Below are 19,052 nucleotides of genomic sequence, written 5' to 3' on the forward strand. Positions count from 1 at the left end.
GAGACCTCCTGGGCCATCCAGTCCAACCCTATTCTGCCAAGAAGCAGGAATATTGCATTCAAATCACCCCTGACAGATGGCCACCCAGCCTCTGTTTCAAAGCTTCCAAAGAAGGAGCCTCCACCACACTCCGGGGCAGAGAGTTCCACTGCTGAACAGCTTGGATGGTGTAGAGTTGGAAGAGACCTCATGGGCCATCCAGTCCAACCCCATTCTGCCAAGAAGCAGGAATATTGCATTCAAATCACCCCTGACAGATGGCCATCCAGCCTCTGCTTAAAAGCTTCCAAAGAAGGAGCCTCCACCACACTCCGGGGCAGAGAGTTCCACTGCTGAACAGCTTGGATGGTGTAGAGTTGGAAGAGACCTCATGGGCCATCCAGTCCAACCCCATTCTGCCAAGAAGCAGGAATATTGCATTCAAATCACCCCTGACAGATGGCCATCCAGCCTCTGCTTAAAAGCTTCCAAAGAAGGAGCCTCCACCACACTCCCTCCGGGGCAGAGAGTTCCACTGCTGAACGGCTCTCACAGTCAGGAAGTTCTTCCTCATGTTCAGATGGAATCTTCTCTCTTGTAGTTTGAAGCCATTGTTCCTTTGCGTCCTAGTCTCCAGGGAAGCAGAAAACAAGCTTGCTCCCTCCTCCTCCCTGTGGCTTCCTCTCACATATTTATACATGGCTATCATATCTCCTCTCAGCCTTCTCTTCTTCAGGCTAAACATGCCCAGCTCCTTAAGCCGCTCCTCATAGGGCTTGTTCTCCAGACCCTGGATCATTTTAGTCGCTCTCCTCTGGACACATTCCAGCTTAGGGTCAATATCTCTCTTGAATTGTGGTGCCCAGAACTGGACACAATATTCCAGGTAAAGTGGTCTAACCAAAGCGGAATAGAGCATGGGGAGCATGACTTCCCTGGATCTAGACACTATGCTCCTATTGATGGAGGCCAAAATCCCATTGGCTTTTTTTGCCACCACATCACATTCCTGGCTCATGTTTAACTTGTTGTCCACGAGGACTCCAAGATCATTTTCACACGTACTGCTCTCAAGCCAGGCATTGTCCCCCATTCTGTATCTTTGCATTTCGTTTTTCCTGCCAAAGTGGAGTATCTTGCACCACTGCGACCCCCACCAATGATGGACCAGGACCACACTGGGCACACAGACCCCTCCCCTATTTGCAGTAATGTCAATCAATCAGGTTGGCTCCAATCAATCACTGCTCACCTATTTGCAATACTGTCAATCAATCGCGTTGGCTCCCACAGACCACTGCGACCCACACCAATGACGGACCAGGACCACACTGGGCACACAGACCCCTCCCCTGTTGCAGAACTGTCAATCAATCACGTTGGCTCCAATCAATCACCCCTCCCCTATTTGCGGTACTGTCAATCAATCACGTCTTAGAAAAATACTCAGTATTTGCTTTTTTGTAATGAATGCTCCCATTCTGTTTTTTTATGAAAACTCCATGATGTTGCTCAGGTTAGTTTGGTAAGGATAAATATTAAAAATAGTCATTGTTAGATTTTGGATTTTAAGAATAGACCTCTTAGAAAATGCATAACTGTATAAATAGGGCCATTTATAAATTTGGACAGCTGATGTGGTGCAACTTCCATCAGTGCAAGACCAACTTACTTCTCTACTAACCAAGTAACGCATTTTCTAATGGTATGTATTATATTTTTTTCCCAATTTACAGATGTAGAAATTAGTAAATCATTGGATTTACTGTAGCCATACTAGATTGGAATGTGTCCAGAGGAGAGCGACTAAAATGATCAAGGGTGTGGAGAACAAGCCCTATGAGGAGCGGCTAAAGGAGTTGGGCATGTTTAGCCTGAAGACGAGAAGGCTGAGAGGAGGCATGATAGCCATGTATAAATATGTGAGAGGAAGCCACAGGGAGGAGGAGGGACCAAGCTTGTTTTCTGCTTCCTTGGAGACTAGGACGCAAGGGAACAATTCCTTCAAACTACAAGAGAGGAGATTCCATCTGAACATGAGGAAGAACTTCCTGACTGTGACAGCCGTTCAGCAGTGGAACTCTCTGCCCTGGAGTGTGGTGGAGGCTCCTTCTTTGGAAGCTTTTAAACAGAGGCTGGATGGGCATCTGTCAGGGGTGATTTGAATGCAATATTCCTGCTTCTTGGCAGAATGGGGTTGGACTGGATGATGGCCCATGACTGTGAGAGCCGTTCAGCAGTGGAACTCTCTGCCCCGGAGTGTGGTGGAGGCTCCTTCTTTGGAAGCTTTGAAACAGAGGCTGGACGGCCATCTGTCAGGGGTGATTTGAATGCAATATTCCTGCTTCTTGGCAGAATGGGGTTGGACTGGAGGATGGCCCATGACTGTGAGAGCCGTTCAGCAGTGGAACTCTCTGCCCCGGAGTGTGGTGGAGGCTCCTTCTTTGGAAGTTTTGAAACAGAGGCTGGATGGCCATCTGTCAGGGGTGATTTGAATGCAATTTTCCTGCTTCTTGGCAGAATGGGGTTGGACTGGAGGATGGCCCATGACTGTGAGAGCCGTTCAGCAGTGGAACTCTCTGCCCCGGAACGTGGTGGAGGCTCCTTCTTTGGAAGCTTTTAAACAGAGGCTGGATGGCCATCTGTCAGGGGTGATTTGAATGCAACATTCCTGCTTCTTGGCAGAATGGGGTTGGACTGGAGGATGGCCCATGACTGTGAGAGCCGTTCAGCAGTGGAACTCTCTGCCCCGGAGGGAGTGTGGTGGAGGCTCCTTCTTTGGAAGCTTCTAAACAGAGGCTGGATGGCCATCTGTCAGGGGTGATTTGAATGCAACATTCCTGCTTCTTGGCAGAATGGGGTTGGACTGGAGGATGGCCCATGACTGTGAGAGCCGTTCAGCAGTGGAACTCTCTGCCCCGGAGTGTGGTGGAGGCTCCTTCTTTGGAAGTTTTGAAACAGAGGCTGGATGGCCATCTGTCAGGGGTGATTTGAATGCAATTTTCCTGCTTCTTGGCAGAATGGGGTTGGACTGGAGGATGGCCCATGACTGTGAGAGCCGTTCAGCAGTGGAACTCTCTGCCCCGGAACGTGGTGGAGGCTCCTTCTTTGGAAGCTTTTAAACAGAGGCTGGATGGCCATCTGTCAGGGGTGATTTGAATGCAACATTCCTGCTTCTTGGCAGAATGGGGTTGGACTGGAGGATGGCCCATGACTGTGAGAGCCGTTCAGCAGTGGAACTCTCTGCCCCGGAGGGAGTGTGGTGGAGGCTCCTTCTTTGGAAGCTTCTAAACAGAGGCTGGATGGCCATCTGTCAGGGGTGATTTGAATGCAACATTCCTGCTTCTTGGCAGAATGGGGTTGGGCTGGATGATGGCCCATGACTGAGAGCCGTTCAGCAGTGGAACTCTCTGCACTGGAGTGTGGTGGAGGCTCCTTCTTTGGAGGCTTATAACCAGAGGCTGGATGGCCATCTGTCAGGGGTGCTTTGAATGCAATATTCCTGCTTCTTGGCAGAATGGGGTTGGACTGGATGGCCCAGGAGGTCTCTTCCAACTCTTGGATTCTAGTATTCTATGATTCTATGACTCTCTGGTCGGCACTTCCGGCTTCCTAGGCAAAACAATCCCCGGATGTAGCGCCACGGTCTTTCCCGTCGTCGTCACTTCCGGCCTGCTGCGAAAAAAAGTCCCAGGATGCGGCGCCGCTCCAGAGAGTCTCCAGAGGGAGGGCGGAGTCAAGTGAAGTGCCCGGATGTTCCTCCAGCGAAGGGAGGCGGGGGGAAGGAGGGAGGGCGGAGTCAAGTGCCCGGATGGATCCAAGATGGCGGCGCGGGTGGCCCTGAGGAGGAGAGAGTGAGCCCGGGAGGGAGGCCTGGCGGGGCCGGGAAGGGGAGCGGGCCGGGAAGGGAGGAAGGAAGGGCCGGCGGAGAGGGAAGGGGCCTCCCGGGGAGACCAAGGGGAGGAGGGCCGGGGAGGGAAGGGGGAAAAGTAGGCCCTGCCCGCCCTGCTCGGCCTTCCCTCCCTTCTCCCCCTCTGGAGGAATCCCAATCACCGTAGACTTTCAGGCTGGGGGGCTGCGACATTCCCAGGCTGCCTGGCCACCTTCCAGAAGCATTCTCTCCTGACCTTTCGCCTGCATCTGTGCCTAATGGCATCCAGACAAGAAACAATCAGAGCCAGCTAACACTTTCTCCCAGGCAGGGAGCAGCCAGGCTTTGTAGCTGCAAAAATATATTCAATGCCACCTGTCAGGGGTGCTTTGTAGCATTACCTACTGACCTTTCGCCTGCATCTGTGGCTAATGGCATCCAGACAGGAAACAGTCAGGGCCAGCTAACACTTTCCCCCAGCAAGGAAGCAGCCAGGCTTTGTAGCTACAAAGATATATGCAATGCCATCTGTCAGGGGTGCTTTGAAGCAGTCCCTACTGACCTTTCGCCTGCATCTATGGTTAATGGCATCCAGACAGGAAACAATCAGGGCCAGCTAACACTTTCTCCCAGGAAGGGAGCAGCCAGGTGTTGTAGCTGCAAAGATATTCGATGCCATCTGTCAAGGGTGCTTTGAATCATTCCCCGCTGACCTTTTGCGTGCATCTGTGGCTAATAGCGTCCAGACTGTAAATAATCAGGACCAGCTAACACTTCCCAACCAAGGATTCCCCCCCCCCCCCAGCAAGGAAGTAGCCAGGCTTTGTAGCTGCAAAGCTATTCAATGCCATCTGTCGAGGATGCTTTGAAGTATTCCCTCCCGACCTTTCGCCTGCATCTGTGGCTTATAGCATCCAGGCAGGAAACAATCAGGGCCAGCTAACACCTCCCAACCAAGGATTCCCCCCAGCAAGGAAGCAGCCAGGTTTTGATGCTGCAAAGCTACTCAGTGCCATCTGTCAGGAGTGCTTTGTAGCATTACCTACTGACTTTTCGCCTGTATCTGTGGCTAATGGCATCCAGGCAGGAAACAATCAGGGCCAGCTAACACCTCCCAACCAAGGATTCCCCCCAGCAAGGAAGCAGCCAGGTTTTGATGCTGCAAAGCTACTCAGTGCCATCTGTCAGGAGTGCTTTGTAGCATTACCTACTGACTTTTCGCCTGTATCTGTGGCTAATGGCATCCAGACAGGAAACAATCTGGGCCAGCTAACACTTCCCAACCAAGAAGCCCCCCCCAGCAAGGAAGTAGCCAGGCTTTGAAGCTGCAAAGCTATTCAGTGCCATCTGTCAGATGCTCTTTGAATGCGATTTCCTTGCGTCTTGGCAAGAGGTTGGACTGGATGGCCCATGAGGTCTCTGTTGCCTTGTGGCATCCTCTGTTTGGGAGGTGTTGACTATCACTTGATTGGGTTGATGTGAGTTTTCCGGGCTGTCTGGACCATGTTCCAGAAGCATTCTCTCCTGACGTTTCCCCTGCATCTGTGGCTAAAGGCATCCTCAGAGGTCGTGAGGTTTGTTGGAAACTAGACAAGCCGGGTTTAGACATATCCCTGTGGAATGATATCCAGGGTTCTTGAGGCAAGTGTGAATACCTCCCAACCAAGGATTCCCCCAGGCAGGGAGCAGGCAGGCTTTGAAGCTGCAAAGCTATTCAATACCATCTTGGAATGCGATTTCCCTGTTTCTTGGCAAGGGGTTGGACTGAATGGCCCATGAGGTCTCTGTTGCCTTGTGGCATCCTCTGTTTGGAAGGTGTTGACTATGACTTGCTAGATTCCCCCCAGGCAGGAAGCAGCCAGGCTTTGAAGCTGCAAAGCTATTCAATGCCATCTTGGAATGCGATTTCCCTGCTTGGGGGGAATCTAGCAAGCGATAGCATGGAGCAGGAGCCCTTATAGGGCAAAACCAACCGACCAACGTATTTTGCCTTTTGTATTTATAGATCATACCAGAGTTGGGTTGTTGTAGGTTTTTCCGGGCTATATGGCCATGTTCTAGAGGCATTCTCTCCTGACGTTTCGCCTGCACCTGTAGCAACCATCCTCAGAGGTTTGTTCAGAGGTCTGTTGGAAATGAGGCAAGTGGAGTGTGTATTGCTCGATTGAAGGGAGATATTGACTCTTAAGTTGGAATGTTTCCAAAGGAGGGCAATTAGAATGATCAGGGGTCTGGAGAACAAGCCCTATGAGGAGCGGCTGAAAGAGCTGGGCATGTTTAATCTGCAGAAGAGAAGGCTGAGAGGAGACAGGGTGAGGACCATGTCGAAATATGTGAGGAGACGTCCTAGGGAGGAGGAAGCAAGACTAGGACGCAATGGAACAAATATTTATTTATGTATTTATTTATTTACTAGCTTTACCCGCCACGCGTTGCTGTGGCCAACCTTCTCTCCCTCTTTCTCTCTTTCTTTCGCTCCTTCCTTCATTTCCTTTTCTTCTTTCCTTTCTTCCTTCTCTACCTGTTTACTTCCTTCCTTAGCTTTTTGCTCCCATCCTTCCTTCTCTTTATTTCTTTCCTTCCCTCCCTCTTTCTCTCCTTCTTTCTCTTCTTCCTTTGCACCGTCTTTCCTCCCTTCCCTTTTTTCTTCCCTTCTCTCCTCCTTCCTTCTCTTCCTCCTCCCTTTTTCTTTTCCTTCCTCTTTCTCGCCTTTCTTCCTTCTCTTTCTCTTTCCTTCCTTCCTTTGCTCTTGACTTCCAGACTTCCTTTTCTTTCTTTTCTTCCCTCCCTTTCTCTTCTTCCTTTGCTTTTTTCCTCTCTTCCCCTTCCCAAATTCCCCTTCCTTTCTTCCTTCCTTCCTTTTGACACCTTCCCTTCCCCTTCCCTTTCTTCTTTTTTCTTTCTTTCCTTTCCTCCTTCCTTCCTTTCTCCCTTCTTTCCCATCCTTCTCTCTCTGTATGCTTTCTTTCCTTCCTTTATTCTTTCATATACCTTTTCAACTTCTCCTTCCTTCCTTCATACACCTTCCCTCCCTCCCTCCCTTCCTTTCTTTCCTAACTTCCTTTCTCCCTTCTTTCCCATCCTCCTTCTCTCCCTTTCTTCTTTCTTTCCTTCCTTCCTTCTTTCATATACCTTCTCAACGTCTCCTTCCTTCCTTCCTTCCTTCCTTCCTTCCTTCCTTCCTTCCTTCCTTCATACACCTTCCCTTCCCTCCTTTCTCCTTCCTTCCTTCCTTCCTTCCTTCCTTCCTTCCTTCCTCCCTCCCTTCTTTCCCATCCTCCTTCTCTCCCTTTCTTCTTTCTTTTCTTCCTTTCTTGTTTCATATACCTTCTCAACTTCTCCTTCCTTCCTTCCTACCTACCTACCTACCTACCTACCTACACCTTCCCTTCCCCTTCCCATTTTTCTTCTTTCTTTCCTTCTTTCCTTCTTTCCCTAGCCCCCAGCGAGCACAGCCGGTTAAGCTCCAACTCCCAGGCCGGGGCTTCAGCGTCAGCGGGTAGGCCGCGTTCTAGAACTACAGTTCCCAGAGTGCATTGCGTGTGTACTTCCTCCCCTGGGCACTGCGCATGCTCAGTTAGTTTTTGTAATTGTGAGTTTGTTGAAATGTTGTTTGGAATTTTGATTCGCGTTGTGCATACCTTGTGGGTTGGGGTATGTGCACGGCAAATTTGGTGAGTTTTCGTTGTGGTTTTTTCGCGTTTTGCTGTCCCGTTGAACGCCCTTTCCCTTTTTATATATATAGATTTACGACATTTATTTATTTATTCACCCCGAAGGGGACTCAGAGTGGCTCACAAGGTATATATTATTAGCATAGCACAATACCAGCATTAAATATTATTATTGTACTATACCACTATATTGTAATATTATTAGTAATATTACATGTAATATAAATATATAATTATAATATCATATTGTTATCAGTATTATATTGCACTACATTATAATATTATAAATTATAAAGGCTTCAAACTACAGGAAAGAGAGGAGATTCCACCTGAATATGAGGAAGAACTTCCTAACTGTGAGAGCTGTTCAGCCGTGGAACTCTCTGCCCTGGAGTGTAGTAGAGACTCCTTTTTTGGAGGTGTTTAAGCAGAGGCTCGATGACCATCTGTCGGGAGTGCTTTGAATGCGATTGTCCTGCTTCTTGGCCGAATGGGGTTGGAATGGATGGCCCATGAGGTCTCTTCCAACTGAATGATTCTATGATTGACTTTGTAGCCCCAAGGCTACTTGGTACTGATTGACTTTGCAGCCGCAAAGCTTCCCAATGCTAATCAAGCTTGCCAATATATATATATATTTGTTTATTTACGGCATTTATATTCTGGTTAATGTGATTCCTATTCATTTACTCACATTGCTGTTTTCGATGTGCTGTGTGGGTGGGGAAGCTGGGCTGAAGGTCAGGAGCTCACCCTGACCCGGCTCCGAACTGTCAAGCTTTCGGTTGGCAAGATTTACTGCAGCTGGTGATTAACCTGCTGTGCTAAAGCCAGCTCGATTACATTTGCTTCAGACAAACGTTCTTTCCCGCGCTCTGGACAGTCCACAGATATATACAGTGTTCCCTCGCTACTTCGCGGTCCACTTTTAGCGGACTCACTGTTTTGTGGTTTCAAAAAAAAATTTAAATACCTATATCACCGTATTTTCACTGTTTCACGGGTTTTTTGCCGCCGCCGCTTTCCGAGGCGCTTTCCCTCCTCAGTCCTCCCTCCAGCCTTCACTTTATTTTAAGTTTATAAAGACTTAAAATAGTGTATAACTACTAAAATAATGTATAAATATTAAATTAAATATAGCATCCCTACTTTGCGGATTTTCACTTTTCACGGATGGTCCTGGAACGTAACCCCCGCGATAAGTGAGGGAACACTGTATAGTGTCCCTACTCTGCAGATTTTCACTTTTTGTGGGTGGTCCTGGAACTTAACCCCCGTGATAAGTGAGGGAACACTGTATAGCGTCCGTACTAAACGGATTTTCACTTTTCATGGGTGGTCCTGGAACGTAACCACCTGCGATAAGTGAGGGAACACTGTGTAGCGTCCCTACTCCGCGGATTTTCACTTTTCACGGGTGGTCCTGGAACGTAACCCCCTGCGATAAGTGAGGGAACACTGTGTAGCGTCCGTAATTCATGGATTTTCACTTTTCATGGGTGGTCCTGGAACGTAAATTCCGTGATAAGTGAGGGAACACTGTATAGCGTCTGTAATTTGCGGATTTTCACTTTTCATGTGTGGTCCTGGAACGTAACCCCCGCGATAAGTGAGGGAACACTGTATAGCATCCCTACTTTGTGGATTTTCACTTTTTGTGGGTGGTCCTGGAACGCAATCCTCGCAATAAGTGAGGGAACACTGTATAGCGTGCCTACTTTGTGGATTTTCACTTTTAGTGGGTGCTCCTGGAACGTAACTCCCGCAATAAGTGAGGGAACACTATAACGTCCCTACTTCACGGATGTTCACTTTTTGCGGGTGGTCCTGGAACATAACACCCGCGATAAGTAAGGGAACACTATAGCATCCCTACTTTGCGAATTTTCACTTTTTGCTTGTGATTTTGGAATGTAACCCCTGCGATAAGTGTGGGAACACTGTATAGCGTCTCTACTTCGCGGATTTTCACTCTTCACGGGTGGTCCTGGAATGTTAGACCCTCAGTAAGTGAGGGAACACTGTATATACTGCACTTGATTCCACTAGTTTCCAACAGACCTCTGAACAATCCTCTGAGGATGCCAGCCACAGATGTAGGTGAAACGTCAGGAAAGAATGCTACCGGAGCATGGCCATACAGCTTGAAAAACTCACAACAACCCGGTGATTCTGGCCACGCCAACCTTTGAAAACCCAGTATTCCCCCATCCATATGAAATGCATGGTTATGTTTCGAAAGCCTCTGTATGTTGACATTTGGCCCTCTGTGCGCCCCCAGCTTTGCCGGATCGGGTCTGGCTGTGGCCGAAGGGGAGCCGCGGAGGAGCAAGAAGACGTAAGGTATGTGTGATTCATGCCGCCCCGTTCTTCCGCCGCTTCTTAGCATAAGTAGAGCAAAGCAGAGGCGGGAAGGGTGGCTTGCTTCCGCTTTGAGCGGCCTGCCCTTTGGGCGAGCGGACTGACCGACTTTCCGGAGCTGTCAAGGAATAAATAGGCCTGGGAGGAGCCGTCACGCTCCTGGGAACCAGAACGGAAGTCTCAGGTCGGCATCAGGTGTTATTGTTCCCGGGTCAGATTAGTCTTGTCTGAATACGTCGGCTTCGTTATGTGTGGCGTCTCAGGGCTGGACTGGGGAATGCTGGTCCCGAGGTTTGTGCCTTCCTTCTTGCAAGAATCCAAAGCATTGGTTATGACTTAGGAAGCCTTGTCCGTCTTTGGGGATCTTCGCAGGAGCTTTTTGGTGGCTGCTCTCTTTGTTGTTTGCTTTGCCATCCTCCCTTAGACGGGGGAAGATGCTTGAGTCGCGGACTGATTGCTTAGAGGGAAAAGGGCTGTTTTCTTTGTTTACTTTTGAGATGCTTCTAATTCTATTGCTGATTTGTGTAGGATGGATTTGGCAAGTACGAGGGATGTTCATGAAAGGATTCCCTTGACCCACTTCCTGTGGGTTGAGAGCAATGAGACTTGAGTTTTGAGTCCTTATCTCCATGGGTACCACCTCGGGACATACCAAAACCAAGGTTACAACAATGTCTGTTATAGAACTCCAATATGCTGATGACAACGTCATCTGTGCGCATTCAGAAGAAGGCCTACAAGCTACTCTAAACACCAAGAACGTCAAGAAAACCCAAGTGCTCTCCCAGCAGTCACCAGCCCATCCCTCTCCAATGCCAGAAATACAGCTTAATGGTGTAACATTAGGAAATGGGGACCCTTTTCCACTCCTTGGCAGCCACCTCCCCACAAAAGTCAACATTGACCCAGGCCTCACAACCTCTGAAGATGCCTCCCATAGATGCTTTGCCATCCTCCCTTAGACGGGGGAAGATTCTTGAGTCGCGGGCAGATTGCTTAGAGGGAAAAGGGCTGTTTTCTTTGTTTACTTTGGAGATGCTTCTAATTCTATTGCTGATTTGTGTAGGATGGATTTGGCAAGTACGAGGGATGTTCATGAATGGATTCCCTTGACCCACTTCCTGTGGGTTGAGAGCAATGAGACTTGAGTTTTGAGTCCTTCTCTCCATGGGTACCACCTCGGGACATACCAAAACCAAGGTTACAACAACGTCTGTTATAGAACTCCAATATGCTGATGACAACGTCATCTGTGCGCATTCAGAAGAAGGCCTACAACAGTGGTTCTCAACCTTCCTAATGCCGTGACCCCTTAATGCAGTTGCTCATGTTGTGGTGACCCCCCAACCAAATTTGGCACAATTACCCGATACACCCAAATTTGAATACTGGTGGGGTTGGGGGGGGGGGTTGGTTTTGTCATTTGGGAGTTGTAGGTAAAGGATTTATTTATTTATTTATTATTTATTTATTTATTTACTTCACTTGTATACCGCCATTCTCAGCCCTAAGGCGACTCATAGCGGTTTACAACAATCAAGCAAAAACAAGGCGAACAATCAAGGCAAAAATTCAATGCGGTATCAACAGGTACTTAAAAACAATTAACACAGAAGCAGGTTAAGCCATTAACAATAATAGACAGTCAATCAATTGGCGTCTCATAACTAGAATCAAGATCCAAACTCGTCAGTCGTAGTTCCATTTCCTGAAATTCATTGCACTTTTTATTCAAGCGCCTGTTCGAATAACCAAGTCTTCACTCTTCTCCGGAATACCATCAGTGAGGGATCCAATCTGATGTCCGTGGGAAGGGCGTTCCACAGCCGAGGGGCCACCACAGAGAAGGCCCTGTCCCTCGTCCCCGCCAGCCGCGCCTGTGATGCAGGCAGGATCGAGAGCAGGGCCTCCCCGGAAGATCTCAAAGTCCTGGTGGGTTCATAGGTGGAGATGTGGTCGGATAGGTAGCTTGGGCCAGAACCGTTTAGGGCTTTATAGGCCAACGCCAGCACCTTGAATTGAGCCCGGTAGCAAATCGGCAGCCAGTGGAGCTGGTACAGCAAGGGGGTTGTATGCTCCCTGCGTCCCGCTCCTGTTAGTATCATGGCTGCCGCACGTTGGACCAGTTGGAGCTTCCGGGCCGTCTTCAAAGGCAACCCCACGTAGAGAGCGTTGCAGTAATCTAGACAGGATGTAACCAGAGCGTGTACCACCGTGGCCAAGTCAGACTTCCCAAGGTACGGGCGCAGCTGGCGCACAAGCTTTAACTGTGCGAATGCTCCCCTGGTCACCGCCGAGACCTGGGGCTCCAGGCTCAGCGATGAATCCAGGATCACACCCAAGCTGTGAACCTGCACCTTCAGGGGGAGTGCGACCCCATCCAGCACAGGTCGATCGCAAACCAGACCGGGGTATAGGGTGGCAACCTGTGTTGGACGGGGTTACACTCCCCCTGAAGCCACAGGTCCGCAGCTTGGGAGTCCTCCTGGACTCATCGCTCACGCTTGAGGCTCAGGCGTCGGCGGTGGCCGGGAGGGCTTTTGCACAACTGAGACTTGTGCGCCAGCTATGTCCGTACCTCGCTAAGGCTGATCTGGCCGGGGTGGTCCATGCCTTAGTCACCTCTAGACTGGATTACTGCAATGCGCTCTACGTGGGGCTGCCCTTGAAAACGGCTCGGAAATTCCAACTGGTCCAACGGGCAGCAGCCAGGATGTTAACGGGGGCCCATTACAGAGAGAGGTCAACCCTCCTGTTTAAGGAGCTCCACTGGCTGCCGTTCATTTTCCGAGCCCAATTTAAGGTGCAGGTGCTTACCTACAAAGCCCTGAACGGTTTGGGACCACCCTACCTGTGTGACCGCATCGCTGTCTACGAACCCACACGCTCACTCCGGTCATCAGGAGAGGCCCTGCTCGTGATCCCGCCTGCGTCACAGGCGCGTTTGGTGGGGACGCGAGACAGGGCCTTCTCTGTGGTGGCCCCCCGCCTCTGGAATGCCCTCCCGAAAGATCTCAGACAGGCCCCTACTTTGGCAGTTTTCAGAAAGAACCTGAAAACCTGGCTGTTCCAACGTGCCTTTTCAGATTAGGAACCCCACTACCAAACCCCAGAAGCACTTTGGTAGAGCCAAGATCACTGCTCATCGCACACTGCACTTGATTTTAATCCCATATCCCTCCGACACTTCAGCACTTTTTAATCCTGTACCCCTACTCTGGCCGGCTCAGTTTTTAATAATTGTCTGTTGTATTGCTATTGTTTATTGTTTTCTGCTTTAACTGTTTTATTTGCTGTGTACTGTATTGTTGTATTGTGTTGGGCTCCGGCCTGTTGTAAGCCGCATCGAATCCCTTGGGAGATGCTAGCGGGGTACAAATAAAGTTATAAGAATAATAATAATAACTAGCTGTACCCGCCACGCGTTGCTGTGGCCAACCTTCCCCCTATCTCCCCTTCTTTCCCTCCTTCCTTCACTCCGTTTCCTTCCTTCCTTCCCGTCTTTCCTTCACTTCTTCCTTCCTTCTCTATCGCTTTCCTTCCTTCCCCCTTTTTCTTTCTCTTCTGCTGTCTCTCTTTTCTTCCTTCTCTCTTTCCTCCTTTCTTTCCCTCCCTCTTTCTCTACATTTTATCCCCTTCCTTCGCTCCCTCGTTCCTTCCTTCTTCCTTTTTCTCTTCTGCTGTCTCTCTTTTCTTCCTTCTCTCTTTCCATCTTTCCTTCCCTCCCTCTTTCTCTACATCTTCCTCCCTTCCTTCGCTCCTTCTTTCCTTCCTTCTTTCCCTTTTTTCTTTCCTTCTCTCCTTCCTTCTCTAACTTTCCTTCCTCCCCCCTTTTTCTTTCCCTTCCTCTTTCTCTCCTTTCTTCCTTTTCTACCTCATTCCTTCCTTCCTTCTTTCTTTCCCTTCCTCTTTCTCTCCTTTCTTCCTTTTCCACCTCATTCCTTCCTTCCTTCTTTCTTTCCCTTCCTCTTTCTCTCCTTTCTTCCTTTTCTACCTCATTCCTTCCTTCCTTCTTTCTTTCCCTCCCTCTTTCTCTCCTTTCTTCCTTGACAGATTAGAAGGGGGCGTGGCTTGGAGGTAACGTGAGGAGGGTAAGAGGGAGGAGGGGAGGGGGGATGGGTTTAGAAGGGGTGCCGCACGGGGGGGGTGAGGGCGCACGCGCGCGTGCGTGTGTGTGCCGCGCGGGGGGGGGGTGAGGGGGGCGTGCGCACGTGTTTGTGTGCCACGCCGGGGGGGTGAGGGGGCGCATGCGCGCGTGTGTGTGCCGCGCCGGGGGGGTGAGGGGGCGTGCGCGCGCGCGTGTGTGTGTGCCACGCCGGGGGGGGTGAGGGGGCACACGCGTGTGGGTGTGTGTGTGTGTGCCATGCCGGGGGGGGGTGAGGGGGCGCGCACGTGTGTGTGTGTGCCGCGCTGGGGGGGGAGGGTGAGGGGCCATGTGTGCGCGCGCGTCGGGGAGTTTGCGCCAGTGCGCATGCTCAGTTGTTTTGCCGTTTTTTGTGGTTGTTGTTGTGTGGTTTTGATTTCTGTGTGGATTAGTTTGTACCTAGTGGGTTGTCCTTGGGGCATGGCAATTTTGGTAGAGTTTTGTGGAGGGGTTTTAGAGTTTTGCTTCCCCGTTGGATGCCAGTAGGAAATTTATATATATAGATAATTGTAACCCTATACCCTGTTTGGCCTTGCAACTGACCAGGAGGACCTCTGTCTTGTCTGGATTCAATTTCAATTTGTTCGCCCTCATCCAGACCGTCACAGCGGCCAAGCACCGGTTCAGGACTTCGACAGCCTCCTTAGTAGCAGGTGGGAAGGAGTGACATTATGTCCAGTCATGTCTGACTTGGGTGTGGTGCTCATTTCCATTTCTAAGCCAAAGAGCCAGCGTTGTCCGTAGACAGCTCCAAGGTCATGTGGCCAGCATAACTGCAGGGAGCCGCGAAGGAGCCCCCGGCTTCCTTGAGGTTTCGTCATTTGGCGAAGCCGTGAGGGAGCCGAGGCAGCCTTCACGCGAGCCCCTCCTGGGCTCCCCCACGGGGCCCCCCAAATGGCGAGGCCGCGAAGGAGCCCAGGGAGGGCTCGCAGCCTTGTGTGCGGGGTGTAAGGAGGCGGCCTCACGACCCCTCCAAAATGGCCAAACGACCCCCTGGGGGGTCGCGACACCCAGGTTGAGAACCGCTGGCCTACAAGCTACTCTAAACACCAAGAACGTCAAGAAAACCCAAGTGCTCTTCCAGTAGTCACCAGCCAAGCCCTCTCCAATGCCAGAAATACAGCTTAATGGTGTAACATTAGGAAATGGGGACCCTTTTCCACTCCTTGGCAGCCACCTCCCCACAAAAGTCAACATTGACCCAGGCCTCACAACCTCTGAAGATGCCTCCCATAGATGCTTTGCCATCCTCCCTTAGACGGGGGAAGATTTATTTATTATTTATTTATTTATTACATTTATTGACCGCCCCTCTCAGCCCGGAGGCGACTCGGGGCGGTGAACAGCACAAAAAAGAGACAGTGTACAGCGGGTCTAGACATACAATACAGACAGATACAACACAACATACACTTATACTAAAAATCCGCTTCGTCAAGTCCTGGGGTCATAGCCAAAAATCGCAGTCCTAATTCATTCCAGTGTCAATTAACTATACTTAGCTGAAGGCCTGCTCAAAGAGCCATGTTTTTAGGCCCCTACGGAAGGCCATCAAGGAGGGCGCCTGTCTAACCTCAGTCGGGAGAGTGTTCCACAGCCGGGGGGCCACCACCGAGAAGGCCCGCTCCCTCGTCCCCGCCAGACGTGCCTGTGAGGCAGGCGGGACCGAGAGAAGGGCCTCCCCGGATGATCTCAAGGCCCTCGTGGGCTCGTAGGCCGAGATGCGGTCTGCAAGGTATTTTGGGCCGGAACCGTTTAGGGCTTTGTAGGAAAGCACCAGCACCTTAAATTGGGCCCGGTAGCAGATCGGCAGCCAGTGGAGCTGGGACAGCAGAGGCGTTGTGTGCTCTCTGCGTCCAGCTCCCGTTAACAACATGGCTGCCGCGCGCTGGACTAGCTGAAGCTTCCGGGCCGTCTTCAAGGGCAGCCCCACGTAGAGAGCGTTGCAGTAGTCAAGGCGGGATGTGACCAAAGCGTGTACCACCGTGGCCAAGTCAGACTTCCCAAGATACGGGCGCAGCTGGCGCACGAGCCTGAGCTGTGCAAATGCTCCCCTGGTCACCGCTGAAACCTGGGGCTCCAGGCTCAGCGATGAGTCCAGGGTCACACCCAAGCTGCGAACCTGCGCCTTCAAGGGGAGTGCGACCCCGTCCAGCACAGGCTGTAACCCTATACCCTGTTCGGCCTTGCGACTGACCAGGAGTACCTCTGTCTTGTCTGGATTTAGTTTCAGTTTGTTCGCCCTCATCCAGACCATTACAGCGGCCAGGCACCGGTTCAGGACTTCGACGGCCTCCTTAGTAGCAGGTGGGAAGGAGTGACAGAGTTGGACGTCATCTGCGTACAGGTGACACCGCACCCCAAAACTCCGGATGATCTCACCCAGCGGCTTCATGTAGATGTTAAACAACAAGGGGGACAAGATGGAACCCTGAGGAACGCCACAGGTCAACGGCTGTGGCGTTGAACAGGAGTCCCCCAACAACACCTTCTGAGTACGACCCTCCAGGAATGACCGGAGCCACTGCAGAGCAGTGCCCCCAAGGCCCATCCCTGCAAGGCGCCCCAGAAGAATACCGTGGTCGACGGTATCGAAGGCCGCTGAGAGGTCCAGGAGCACCAACAGGGACACACTCCCCCTGTCTAGCTCCCGGCGCAGATCATCCACTAAGGCGACCAAGACCGTCTCGGTACCATGTCCCGGTCTGAAACCAGACTGTGCCGGATCCAGATAATCCGTGTCTCCCAAGAATACCTGGAGTTGTGAGGCCACCACGCTTTCCATGACTTTGCCCAAAAAGGGAAGATTGGAAACAGGCCGAAAGTTGTCCAATTTAGTGGGATCCAGTGATGGTTTCTTCAACAGCGGCTTTATAATAGCCTGTTTTAGGCTCGCTGGAATCTTGCCCTCCCGAAGGGAGGCATTAACCACCACCGTTACCCACTCGGCCAATCCCCCTCTGGCCTCCTTAAGAAGCCAGGATGGGCAGGGGTCTAGGATGGACGTGGTGGGCCTCATTCCTCCAAGTATCTTGTCCACATCCTCGGGTTTCACAAACTGAAAAGATTCTTGAGTCGCGGGCAGATTGCTTAGAGGGAAAAGGGCTGTTTTCTTTGTTTACTTTGGAGATGCTTCTAATTCTATTGCTGATTTGTGTAGGATGGATTTGGCAAGTACGAGGGATGTTCATGAATGGATTCCCTTGACCCACTTCCTGTGGGTTGAGAGCAATGAGACTTGAGTTTTGAGTCCTTCTCTTCATGGGTGCCACCTCGGGACATACCAAAACCAAGGTTACAACAACGTCTGTTATAGAACTCCAATATGCTGATGACAACATCATCTGTGCGCATTCAGAAGAAGGCCTACAACAGTGGTTTTCAACCTTCCTAATGCCGTGACCCCTTAATGCAGTTCCTCATGTTGTGGTGACCCCCCAACCAAATTTGGCACAATTACCCAATACACCCACATTTGAATACTGGTGGGGTTGGTGGGGGGGGGGGGGTTGGTTTTGTCATTTGGGAGTTGTAGGTAAAGGATTATTTACTTTACTTTACTTTACTTTACTTTACTTGTATACCGCCATTCTCAGCCCTAAGGCGACTCATAGCGGTTTACAACAATCAAGCAAAAACAAGGCGAACAATCGAAGGCAAAAATTCAATGCGGTATCAACAGGTACTTAAAAACAATTAACACAGAAGCAGGTTAAGCCATTAACAATAATAGACAGTCAATCAATTGGCGTCTCATAACTAGAATCATGATCCAAACTCGTCAGTCGTAGTTCCATTTCCGGGGAGCGGCTGTCAGCCCTAGCTTCTGCCAACCTAGCAGTTCGAAAACATGCAAATGTGAGTAGATCAATAGGTACCGCTCCGGCGGGAAGGTAACGGCGCTCCATGCAGTCATGCCAATGGCCACATGACCTTGGAGGAGTCTAGGGACAACGCTGGCTCTTCGGCTTAGAAATGGAGATGAGCACCACACCCCAGAGTCAGGCATGACTGGACTTAATGTCAGGGGACTACCTTTACCTTTACCTTTAGCATCTCCCAAGGGATTCGATGCGGCTTACACAGGCCGAAGCCCAAAACACAATACAACAATACAATACCCAAAGCAAATTAAAAACAGTTAAGCAGGAAAACAGTAACAATACAACAAGACATTATTAAAAACTGGGCCGGCCGGAGTAGGGGTACAGGATTAAAAAGTGCTGATGTGGCGGGAGGAATATAGGATTATAATGTAAGTGCAGTGTGCGATGAGCAGTGATCTTGGTTCTACTAAAGTTCTTCTAGGATTTGGTGCTGGAGGTTCCTAATCTGAAAAGGCACATTGGAACATTGGAACAGCCAGGCTTTCAAATTCTTTCTGAAGACTGCCAGTGTAGGGGCTTGTCTGAGATCTTTCGGGAGGGCGTTCCAGAGTCGGGGGGCCACCACAGAAAAGGCCCTGTCCTGCGTCCCCACCAAGCACGCTTGCGACGCGGGCGGGATCACGAGAGGGCCTCTCCAGATGACCGGAGTGAGCGTGTGGGTTCGTAGACAGCGATACGGTCACGCAGGTAAGGTGGTCCCAAACCGTTCAGGGCTTTGTAGGTGAGCACCTGCACCTTAAATTGGGCTCGGAAAATAAATGGCAGCCAGTTATTTATTTATTTGTCGTGTCAGAGCAACCAGTCCATTATATATTACATTTCTAACAGAACAAGCAAACAGACAGAAAAATACACAACTTGTGAGTTTGGTAGTTGGTTAAATGTCCTTTGACCAGTATCTGGCCACTTGGAGTGCCTCTGGTGTTGCTGCAAGGAGGTCCTCCATGGTGCATGTGGCAGGGCTCAGGTTGCATTGCTGCAAGGGGTCAGTGGTTTGCTCTTCTCCACACTCGCATGCCGAGGATTCCACTTTGTGGCCCCATTTCTGGAGGTTGGCTCTGCATCTCGTGGTGCCAGAGCGCAGTCTGTTCAGCGCCTTCCAAGTCGCCCAGTCCTCTGTGTGCCCAGGGGGAGTC

General features: G+C 50.5%; 1 protein-coding gene across 1 annotated transcript in view; it reads left to right on the forward strand.

Moving 5' to 3' along the window:
- Window positions 1–3,744: 3,744 nt before the first annotated feature.
- The window catches only part of DEDD (death effector domain containing), a 37,093-nt gene continuing 21,785 nt past the window's right edge, over window positions 3,745–19,052 (forward strand). Inside the window, exons 1-2 of the mRNA XM_067472569.1 lie at window positions 3,745–3,833; window positions 9,806–9,867. The gene's annotated coding sequence lies outside the window, so the exon portion shown is untranslated. The remainder of the gene's footprint in view (window positions 3,834–9,805; window positions 9,868–19,052) is intronic.

Source organism: Anolis sagrei, chromosome 12 (genome assembly GCF_037176765.1).
Source record: "Anolis sagrei isolate rAnoSag1 chromosome 12, rAnoSag1.mat, whole genome shotgun sequence".
Lineage (NCBI taxonomy): Eukaryota > Metazoa > Chordata > Lepidosauria > Squamata > Dactyloidae > Anolis > Anolis sagrei.